This window comes from Octodon degus, unplaced genomic scaffold (assembly GCF_000260255.1).
Source record: "Octodon degus isolate 3935 unplaced genomic scaffold, OctDeg1.0 scaffold00181, whole genome shotgun sequence".
Taxonomy (NCBI): domain Eukaryota; kingdom Metazoa; phylum Chordata; class Mammalia; order Rodentia; family Octodontidae; genus Octodon; species Octodon degus.
Genome location: NW_004524757.1, coordinates 3691645 through 3703674, shown reverse-complemented (window position 1 = coordinate 3703674; position 12030 = coordinate 3691645).

The following is a 12030-nucleotide window of genomic DNA, read 5'->3' as shown; positions in this document are numbered from 1 at the left end:
GTCCCCCACAGCTCAACATAACAACATGGCTTTACTTCCTATATTTCATCTTCATACTTTAAGATTCAATTATTAGTGCCAGACAAAGCAATGCAGACAAGGTAGTCAGACCCATACTCAACTGTGTACAACTTGTAATAAGTAAGAATCTTAGTGCCGTCTGAGATGTAATCATTCACACATGGCTGGCTTGTCCTCATGAAGATGGCTGCTACACTGTAGGCTCACTGGTCCTCGCCTGCGGCAGGTTGTTCCTGTGGAGGCGGCAGGAGCTGCATAAGCCTTGATGACAGGGATCCTGTGCCCATACAGAGCACATATTCTTGCTCGTTCAAAGCTTCTCATACAAAGCGTGCATCCCTTCTGCTCCATGGGCCGTTGTGCAGCCCTGATGCTGCCAGTGACAGGAAGGCAGATACCAACCAGTCGGCTCATCCTGTCTTGATTGTTCAGCGCCACTTATTCATGAAAGGTAAAATGCAGCACAGACTTCACATTCTGTGTCTTTTCCTACAGGTTCATCACTATACCTCTTCTCCAAATCTGCTTTCCAAAACGATTGATTTTTGATGTCGTAGCAACTTTCCAACGCTTTTCCATTGTTCAAAATTGCATACCTATTCTGAACTTGAGCTCCTCTCTTGGTGCATAGAAAGGAAATTACTTGTGCCTTGGGCTGATCTCTTTCTCTTTGGAGACCTTTTGCCCACTTCAATCTTTCTTATCCTCACTTGACAGAGGAGGTATTATAATTAGAATCTGTTTTCAGTTTGCAACCCAACTCCAGCCAACTCATCTTTGGTGGTTTGCGTAAGTGTCTTCCCCCTGGATTTATGGGTTCAAGGCTTGGTTCACACTATGAGGTTATTCAGCAGAGTGGGAGCTTCAGAGATGGGAGCGACTGGGATGTCTTAGGTCACTGGGGGAGCACCTTTGTATGGGACTACGGGATGCCAGCGTCTTTCTCTCTTTCCCAGCACCCTAGCAAAACTCCAGCCAGAATGTGCCCCTATGCTAATTTACTGCCTCAGTACAGGCATCGAAGCTATCCCTACTGACTCTGCAATGAAACCTCAGAAACTGAACCAAGCTGAACCCTTCATTATTTCTTTTTCTTTCTTTCTTTCTTTTATTTTTTTATTTTAGGGAAAGGTCTATAGGGTGTCCAGGGTCTCACTACTAGATTGGACTCCTAGTGATCCACCTGTTTACAGCTTCCCAAGAGCTGGGATTACATGTATGCACCACCACACCCAATCTCAATTGCCATCTCAGCACACCCCAGGGGCGGGGCCAGCATGGCAAACCTGGGGATGGAACCCCAGCCCCTGTGCCTGCTTGTAGGTGCTGTATTCCGCTTGACTATTTGGCTGGCCCTCAATGTGAGGAGTTTTTTTTTTTTTTTTTCTACTTCAGGCTGCCTTAAGGGCAGGTCTGGTGCACCTTCTGGAGCTGAGAATCAAACCATGATCCTAGGCACCTGACTATATTTGCCCAAGCGGTGCTTTAAACAACTGAGCTATCTGGCAAAGCCCCCTTCTTTCTTGTATATTAATCATTCAATGAGATTTATTTGTTACAGTCATAGTAAACAGGACAATCACTGCAGTATTTTTATATATAATCCTGGGATAATTGGATATCCACATAAAGGTGAATGAGCCTAAACTCCTACTTGCTCAACTAAGTCACAGTACCTCGGTATAGATGAAACCCTGAAATGATGCCAAAAATTATTAGACCAGTATCAGAAAATAGATGGGAAATGCTACAACGAATTGGAATTGGCGAAGATTTTCTTGGCCATGACCTCAAAACACAGATCACAAATATCTATTAGAGAAATGAGTAAATACAGAAAAAGTTAATTTTTAACTCTCAAGCTTTCCACGGCAAGCCTCTCACAATTTATCAATTATTACTCTGTATTTTCTACCCCATTACAGGCTTTAAATATGCTGTCCAATTCTGGCCATTGCTTTGCTGTCTATTCAACTTTTATGGTAAAGATTTTGCATATGGTGGAAATAAGTAGATGGTGCAAGTAAGATTCCATTAATCACATAGTTATTCCCATACAAAGAGACATTTTCTGGGGTGCACAATGATGAAAAAGGAGGACCATCACACACCTCCCAGGTACTTCATGAGCTCACTGTAGCAGTTGTCAGCTTTTTCATACCCGGAGAGATGAAGTGTAAGCTTGTATCCTGCAGCTTCAAAAAATCATTCTGGGCAGGAGGGGGAAGGATTTGCATGAGCTCCGGCAAGGCATATTCAGCTGAAAGAAAATGAAGCGATGCTTGATTTTGCTCCATTGTCACAGAAGGCACTTGTGTGCCTCCTAGCACCCCTACCATTTCATCATCTTCCCCCAGTGCCCGGCTGCTGATAGCCCTCATTTCCCGCTACCCTCTGGTGCCACATGAACTGGGAGGAGATATGATTTTTCCCTTAATGCTACCCCTCCTTTTTATAAAGCCTGTTCTTTTGGAATAAATGCCTCGATACATAATTGCCACTACTCGCACGCAAGGAAGAAGGCATCAATAAATGAATGTGCTCACAGTGTGTGCTTCTACCATGCAATGAAGTATTTTCAATGAAAGGAAAGGTGCTATCAAGCAGTGGAAAGACTGTGTGCATTGTACATTAAGAAGAGAGTTGCAGCGGCCTACATACTGTCTGATTTCAACAGGATAACGTCCTAACTGGAGGGAAGAAAATACCAGTGATGGCTTTGGCAACAGCAAGAGAGGGATGCACAGTTTAAGCATGGGAAATTGTAAGGCTTTGCTATGATTCTTTGTGCTATTGGAGTGGTAAATAGCCAGTGGTATGCACTTCTCAAATGCCATAGAACCAGCAACACAAAACAAAGCGTGGATCTTAATTAACTGAGTAATCTCTACATGCTAGTACTGCTTTATTATTTTAATAATCTCCACATGTTAGTACTACTTTTATTAATTATATAACATTGGAGGCAATCATAAATTCAACAAAGTATTACAGAATCATGCAGGTTGTTAATTACATAGAAAAATGTGTCTATAGATACAGGAATGTAGAGGAACTGTATATAACCTGGAAAATCAAAAGGGAAGAAAGGAGCTCAGGTGCGAACTCATCTGGAGCTGTACTAATCTGCACTGTCATGATAAAAGAGGGGATTTAAAATTCTGAAATATCAGAAGGACATTCTCCCTTTCCATTTAATTTGAGGAGAAAATGTAAGCATATCCTGGAGGCGATAATGGAAAGCATGCATGATGCTGTCATCACCAGGGGCCTTTGGTGGGATCTAAGGAAAGCCGTGTCCTGTCACCCTGACAGCGCCTAATATTATTTTCTCTGTCCTTTTACAGAACACCTGGCACCCACAAGTCACAAGGGGATAAGTTTACTGTGAGGTGTGCTTTTCAGTGGATTCAGTCCCCCTATCGTTAGGTCTGAGCTAGTAAGTGTATGGCAGAAAGGCCTGTTGGAGGAGGAAAGCCCTGATATCCTTGGGAGTCAGGAAGGAGACAGAGGCAGAAAGGAGAAGCCCTGGAGGGAGGTAGACCCTCAGAAGTTGTGCGCAGAGGGATGCTCTCCCTCCAGCACACTCCCCCTCCTAACAGCACATTTCCATAGAAAGCCATGGAGTCAACACACCGTTGTGCACTGTGTGCCCACCTGGGATGCACTGACCTTATAACACTATGATATTCTGAGGGACATTGAAGAACTAAACCTGACTAGAATGACATAAAAAATCAGTTCCCAGAGTCCCCAGCCCTCTGTCACAGCTTTTCACATGGTATAAGCACAGAAGGGAAAGTGCTGCACATGAACAGGACCGTGATATCCGGGACTTGGCATCATCAACTGGAAGTGGCAGTGAGATCTGAGTAGACGAACTTATTGGCAGAATGGAACAGTACACAGAAGACACTGCACCCTCCTTGAAGGTCCCTCTGTCTCTGATAGCAAGAGCAACGTTGGCCCCTGTGTTTTTCTGGGTGAGCAGCATGTTTTGACCACTGCAACGTCTCAGAGCCCCTGAGCACTGTGCAGGCCTGAAGATGCCCTGGAACCTGCAGGAGATGGGTGCTATAGGCCCCTTGCTCAACGGAGACCCTCTGAGCCCCACTGTGGGAGGACGGGGCTGGTGACTGACAACTGGCAACTGAGGGAGGCCAGAAAACCACTGAGCAGGGGAGGGGTGGGTGGCCTCATGGAGGACAGTGGACGGAGATTGCCCGGGAAGAAGGACCCCTCCCTTTACCTGTTCCTTTCCCTGTCCATCCTCATCCTCTCTCTCTCTCTCTCTCTCTCTCTCTCTCTCTCTCTCCCTCCCCCCCTTTCAGAAAAGCTGGGTCATGCATACATCCATCAAGAAAGTGACAAATAAGGCTGACACACAAACACATGTCCCTTATCCCACAGAGAATGTCCTAGCAAGACCAAAATGTTCACAAGTTACAAGGCAGTCTGGGCAATTCAGTTGTACCCTATCTCAAATTGTTCTGTGGCCTAGCATGGAGCAGACCCTGAAGACAATTCTTAGCACTGCGGGAGAAAGATCAGGTAAACATCAGCAAACCAGGAACAAATGCCTCACAGGAAACCAGTGTCATTTCTGGCACCTTCACATGGTTGAGGTAACATAAAGCAGTGAGTAGATATATTTGCTTTTCAAGCAACCCTGTCAATTATAATTAGTTATGGGAGTGCAAAGAGATAACTCACTACACTTTGAGTAAGAAGCAGAATAGCTAGACGGACTGTCACTATTGCAACAAAAGAATACTATGAGATAACGAGGTCCAGAACTCAGCTCTGACCACTGAGTTCAACAATTGGAGTATCAATATATATCTCACGCCTACCCTGAACTTCCTCCCAGGCAGACCATTTGACACACCAATAAACAACCCTCAATAAACTTAAGAGGCTTCCAAAGGCTAGAATTCATATGTAGTATGTTCCCTTGAACAAAAGATGATGAAAGTAGAAGTCAGTAGCTGGAAAAAGGGGAAAACTTGCACAAAAAAAGTGAAGGAAACTGATGTAAACCTATACACACATATGATTTCTAAGACCTCCATAAATCACACTAACTAGCTTGGTGACTTAAAAACCAGACAGTTCTTTGGAAGACTGGGATGGAGTTACAGGTATGCATTCTCCTGGGCCCATCTCCTTGGCTAGCAGGTGGTCATACACATGCCATATCTTCATGTCATCATCTTTGGTGCATGCAGGAACCCCGTATATCTCAATGCATGTGTCTCAGTCTCCTCTGTTGCAAATGATGTTAGCGAACCAGGTTCTTCCTCCTCACAATGCAATGTGCTGATCATTGTGGCAAGTTTGGGAAGAGAGACAGATTTTTCTCATAGGTGGTCAAACATGGGGATGAAGACCAAGTCTGAAATCTGCCATCCAATGGAAACTGATGAGACAGCGAGGGAGGATGCCTTGGCAAAGGCAACTGGAGGTGAAGGAACCAGTGGTCTGCCTGTGCACACTCTTCATATCTCTGCGGTGGTCTACGTGTTCTGAATACAGGATTGTTAACATGATGAATGTAGAATTTGGGGGAACTTTGCCACCAAAATGTCACATAAAGGACTACTGCCCAAGTGCAAGTGACACATGCATGGTATCTATGAAGGCAGCCTCCCAGCCCCAGAAAAGTAACCTAGGCAAACTTCACCATGAAGAAATGCAATGCATGGCAAAGGCAACATCGACTAGAACACTAGTGGCCTACAGATATGCTACTGGTCAGTGACAGAGACTCCAAAATAGAGATCTTTCAAATGAGTGCAAAGAAGCAACTAAAAGCAAGGGAACACAGAGGCTTTATTTGGACCTTCTCCTGACTTAAAGGGTTCCCTTCAGGTGTAATGCAGCCTCAGTGGAACAACTTTGATGACCTCAACTGCCTTCTTAAGGAACCTAAGACGAAGCCTAATGAGATTCTGCACTACTGCAAGGGGGACTTACATATGAATTTGGTGCTAGAGGAAAAAACTGAGTCCATAAGAATATCCAGAGGAGCACAGACCACATCTCAAGAGCAACGTGAATGTACCTTAGAAAAAAGCAAAACAAGAATGACTATCAACTGTCTTGCCTAGCACCTGTGAGAAACTGGATTTGAAGCAACAATGTAAAAATGAAAAGTTTCTCTTGTATCTCAGAAGAGATGTGATTTTTGGCTTTCGAAAATGTGGGAACTGTTCAGATTTTGGAGGATGGATTATTCTGTTCTTAGTCTAAATGTGATGGTTGTATGACGTGAGAATAATTATAAACAAAGGGCCAGCCAAATAGCTCAGTGGATTAAAGGGCCTGCAAGTGGGCCAGGGTTCAATCCCCAGGCCTGCCATGCCAGCACCATCTCCGGGGCACGCTGAGATGGCAATCGAGACTGGGCGTGGTGGTGCACTCCTGTAATTCCAACTCTTGGGTGGCTGTAAACAGGTGGATCACTATGAGTCTGATCTACTAGTGAGACCCTGAACACCCTGTAGAGCCTTCCCTAAAACACATGAAAAAGCTTAAATATTGTTTAAGAAGATGTGTTTGGGTAGGAGACATTTCTGATCATTAATCATGAGAGGTGACCAAATAGGTTAACGTAGAGTTTTAAGAAAACATGCTCTTGGATGAGCGGTGATGGGTCACAGAAGCATGAACTTCCATTTCATATGCTCTCTGGCCTCTTCCACTCTAGTACTGCTCCTCAGTTGTGCTTTCTGCTTCCGTGCCACAATAAGCCATGTTTTGCATTGTGCTTCCAGGCAGATATATACCTGGGATAACAGACAGATATAGATCCTCTGTGCTTCCTCCACTATGGGAGGGGTTTACTTGGTCCTGAGATATCTACACCTTGACTTAACAGAACCTGTTTTCTATATCTGCCTATTATTCCCATACTGCCTCTGTCTTGTATCCCCCATCATACACTGAAAACATGGGGCACCTCTCCCTGTGCTCCCTGCAGTTGTGCTTGTTGAAGCAGCAACATGAGAAGCCATTGTAGGAACTGCCTTGTGCTCCTGGAATTCACCATGAAAAACAAAGGAAAACAGAGAGTGGAGACCTAGCAACTCACAGAAGGAACTCAGTGTAAACAGCAAAACATGAGGAAGGCCTGGAGGAGACTTAAGACTGTGGAGCTGGTCCCTAGTGTGGATCTCGGCAGGGAAGCTGAGGGCTGAGCAGGGAGCACATGACAGCATCAGTCAGAGGAAAGGTTTGCAGCTCTGCCTCTATGTTAGTGCACCGGATGAGGCAGCGCCTCACAGTTTGGATGCCAGTGATCTACAGGTACCATCAGGACAGCAGGAGATTGGAGACAGTGGAGCCACAGAGACTGAGCTAACAACCATGTGAAACCACTCTTGTGGGTGAGGATTGGCTTTCTAAATCATTATTTTAATGAAATGTAAAAAAGTCACAAGAAATAGAATAGCTATTAAAATTAGAATCATGCATAGCAACAATAGACACACTTTCATCAAACAAACATATTTAATATACCTGCATTGTTATGTAAATGTATGCATACAAATGTGCACATAGAACATTTACCCATTCAACATATGGAACATATGCACTATTACACGTGCACATATACTACACATATGCCTACTTGTACCTTGGTTTCATATACATTCGCTCAATTGGTACGACGTCCACACAGACACTTAGAGAAGGCACAAAGCAGCTTCCTGATTTCCTATCTTTGAAAGTTATAATCACACTATGGATTCTACATGCTTAGATCACATCATATGAACAGGCTTCACCCCAAAGCCTGCTGCTAGCCCTCTTCCAATGCAACATCAAAGTTTTAAAAGGAAAGTGTGGGAAAACTGCCTGTGACTGGAAAAGAGACCCTGTAGGACAGCACAGTTGTCCTTGAGGTCACAGGACCCAGAGACCCTCAGCCTAATCCCCGGGGGCAGTTCTGGAAACTCCAGCAAGATCACCCTGAACCCTCCCCTCCCTTCTCATGGCTGTCACCACAGAGGACTGTTGGAGCTTGAGGGAGACTGACTGAGGTGGGTAGGGCAGGTCCAGGCTCTACTGGATGCTAAGGTGACAACAGGGAGGAAAAGGACAGCTTCAGAATGACATTCGCTCCTGAAGTCAGACCCTAGGCCCATCTCTGGGTGTGTCTTCCACTGACTCCCTGACCCATGGTGTCAGATATACCTGTTAATTTTGTTCTGATTCCTTCATTCAGGTGAGGACAACAGGGATATCAGGCTCAGTTAGGTCAGTTTTAGGTGACCTAAAGCTGATGGGCTTTAGGTGCTGTAAAGCAGCCCTATCCCAAAGATTGTGTCCACAAACAAGTCATGTCTCCTTCCCTATCATCCCTATAGCCTCCAGAAGGCCTTTCCAGGGAGACTTCTTTCCAACTAGGATATCTTGGTCTAAGGGGAACAAACTCAGCTCCGTATTGGATGGGGGAACCCAGGGCTACAGGAACCTAGGTGACAATACCTGTGCATTAAGGGGAGCAACAATCCCATTCTGCTCTTTCATTCAGCTGAAACAGACCCCAGGCATGTTGCTGATTGTGGTTGTCACTCATGCATCCTTCTGAGGTCACAGAGGGATGAAGCATCTTGTGAGGCCCTTGCTTCAAGTGATGGGGACAGACTTACAGAGTCAGTTAAGGGTCATGCTAAGGAGACTTGGGGAGTGTGAAAGACCTACCTCAGGTAGATGTTCAGAAAACAATCCAGATTTACCTGTGCTGTCATTCCTGTACTCCTGAGGATTCTCCTATCCAAACACCATTATCAGGAAACATAGAATGCAAAATCTGAGACTTATTCTGAGCCCCAGGCTTCAGGAAGGTAGAATTGAGAGAACCTGGGATGAGATAGGTCAAGCTGAGAGCTGAAAGAGGACTGAGGAAACCCCACCCAGAAAGAGGGTCCCAGAATACTCTAGCAAAGTGTCTGATGCCTGACGTGCACCTCACAAACTAAAATTCTCAGGAAAGCAACCTCTTGCACACCACTGTAACCTGAGAGGAAATGAGCCCTTATGAGGTCCTTGCTTCAGCTGGGTGTATCATGTAGGACCAGGTTCTGTTAGGTCAAGGTGTGAAGATGTCAGGACCAAGTAAACCCTTCCCACATTGGAGGAAGCACAGAGGATCTATATCTGCCTGTTATCCCAGGTTCACCACACTGCAGAGATTTGTGTGGGATTTGTCTGGGAGTCACAACCTTGTCCTCAGGTCTGTATTCTGTGGTGAGAGGAGGCAGGGCTGGGCTCCAGTAGCTCCTGATGAGCAGCTGTCCTGGAGGCACTGGGGAAGCCCACCCTGTGCTTTCCAGGTAGGAACTTACACGGCTCAGCTAACTCCCCAGCCATGGAAGCCCCACCCAGATGGGACCCCAGAATAATCCAGATCTACCCAGTTGCCCTCTGTTCCCTAGGGTGTGATTCTCAAGTGAGTGCTCCTTTAGCCCAGGGGACCCACCTGGGCTGTTAGAGCCTTGTTTGAGGTTCTGCTTCAGGTGGCAGAAGAGACACGCTGGGCTCAGGTGTCAGCTGCAGGCCCTGTCGGATCAGTAAGACCCACAGCAGGTGGAGGGTCCCTAAGTAAGAGTAGAGCTCTGCCTCTTCTCCCAGCCCTGCACCACACAGAGCAGAGGACAGCCCTCCCCCAGGTCCTCCCCGGGAGACCCTGAGTGTGAGAGTCTGGCTGTGAGGACCACACTGTTACTGTGTGGAGCAAGAACACTTGGTTTTTAGCAGTGATGGGAGATGCTATGCAAGAGTGAGGAAGCTGCTCCACAGACAGAGGGTCCCCAACAACTCAGAAATGGCTGTGACTGGTCCTATCCACTTTGGAATGAAAAATCTTAAGTAAGTGCCCCCTTTCCTGTCAGAGACTCGGAATCTATGCCTTATCCTGAGTATTCCACCTTGGTTACTGGAGGGTAGAGAGTTCCACCGGTATTAGGCCAGGTAAAAATGCTGAGAGCAGAGCGCGGAAGCCTCCGCAGTTTCAGGGTGCAGAAATACCCACACTTTCTGATGTTCTCCTCTTTAACCCAGTGATGATGCAGAGAGCAAATAAAATCACAAACTTGCCCAAAATAAGCTACATTCAGGAGGACTGATGGCAGGTATAGTAAAGAGAATGAAGCAGAATAAATATTGGAGAAACTGAGCTAAGTGTGAATTTAGAAAAGTGGAATGAAATTGAGACATTTTTAGTGGGACTAAGCAATATAGAAGAGAGGCGCTTAAGTTACCAAAACCCTTCAGAAAAGCTCTGCAGAAGATCATTACATGGACAAGAATTTTTAAGGCAGGAAATCTCTTCTGAACAGTAACTGTGGTTCCTTCACAAATACACATTTGTCAAAACCTGCTGAAACCGAAGGTGAAGTCTGTTTAGGTTTTGTCAGTGCTTGAACATGAGTGTGACAAGAAGAATGAGGTGTAAATCACTGTGTGTAGGATGGCCTTACAATCCCAATTTGGGGCAAAAACAATTCAGGAGGTTGTTGTAGCAGTACCACCAAAAATAACCTTGGGAGACTGGGTCAGGCACACTGCAGGAGGTCACTCGGTTTTGAGTGGGTCCTTCGTGAGGGCTTGCCCTCACACAGACTGGGCAAGTGACTAGTTGTGCACAGCTGGGCCTGGAGAATTTCTTAGTCACCTTCTCGCCAGCCAGCTTCCACAGCTGAACATATGAGTCTCTGGTCTGCGTCAGAACCCCTGGGCACAGGGGCCTGCCAATGCAGAAAGGCTATAAAATGTTCGCAGGGCTCCAAGACAGGATATGATCCCTGCAAGATAAAAGTTTTCTGGAGTAAAGGAAACCCACACCAATCAATCCACACACAAATCACAAGACGTATACATGTTTGTGAATACTAAAGGAAGGTACACCTTGGACACAAAATAAAAAGCACTTATGATTATCTTATTCTTTGGCGGTAGACATTTGTCCCGCAGGTAGTATCGGGGACAAACTCAAATCAACTGCTTTGTGTCTCAGAAAAGTCATGCAGTTTGGTTTTGGAAAACGCTGAAATTTTTCAGACTTTGGTGCGGAGGAAGTATTTTGATTTTAGACATAAAATTATGCTGAGTGGAACTAAGAAGCTAGTAGTATTATTTATATTTGAAGATTTTATAAGATTTAAGTAAATACATTTACTCATGAAACTCTCATGGAGGAATTATCACTGTTAATCTTTACAGGTCAAAAGCAGGTGAAATTAGCAGTTCAAGAGAGCATGGTCCTGGATATGGGGATTTCAGTGAAGCATGGCCTTCAGTAAGACGTGTGCTCTCTGGCCCTTCTGCTCAGTACTGTTCGCCAGCTCTGCTTCCCAACCACTGTGAAGTGAGTGGCTTTCTTCCTCCAGGACCTGCCCCATGCAGATTCTACCTTGGGTCCCCCCATCATACACTGAAAACATGGGGCACCTCACCTTGTGCTCCCTGCAGTTGTGCTTGTTGAAGCAGCAACATGAGAAGCCAGTGTAGAAATTGCCTTGTGCTCCTGGAATTAACCAAGGAAAACAGAGAGGGGAGACCTAGCAACTCACAGAAGGAACTCAGTGCAAACAGCAAAACATGAGGAAGGCCTGGAGGAGACTTAGGACTGTGGAGCTGGTCCCTGAGTGTGGGTCTCGGCAGGGAGGCTGAGGGCTGAGCAGGGAGCATATGACAGCATCAGTCAGAGGAAAGGCTTGCAGCTCTGCCTCTATGTTATTGCACAGGCTGAGGCAGCCCCTCACAGCAGGGATGCCAGTGACATTAGGACCCGCAGAGAATGCAAACAATGGGGCTGTATAGTCTGTGCTTATACCCACCTGAAACCACCCACATGCTTAAGAACTGGTTTTAAAACTTGTCATTATTGTAACTGAATGTAAGGAATGTACTGAAAATATAAAATATATGTCAATAAAACTGTGCATTATGCATAGTACTGCTAGGTATTCTTTAATCAAGTACGCATAAGTAGTGTTCCTA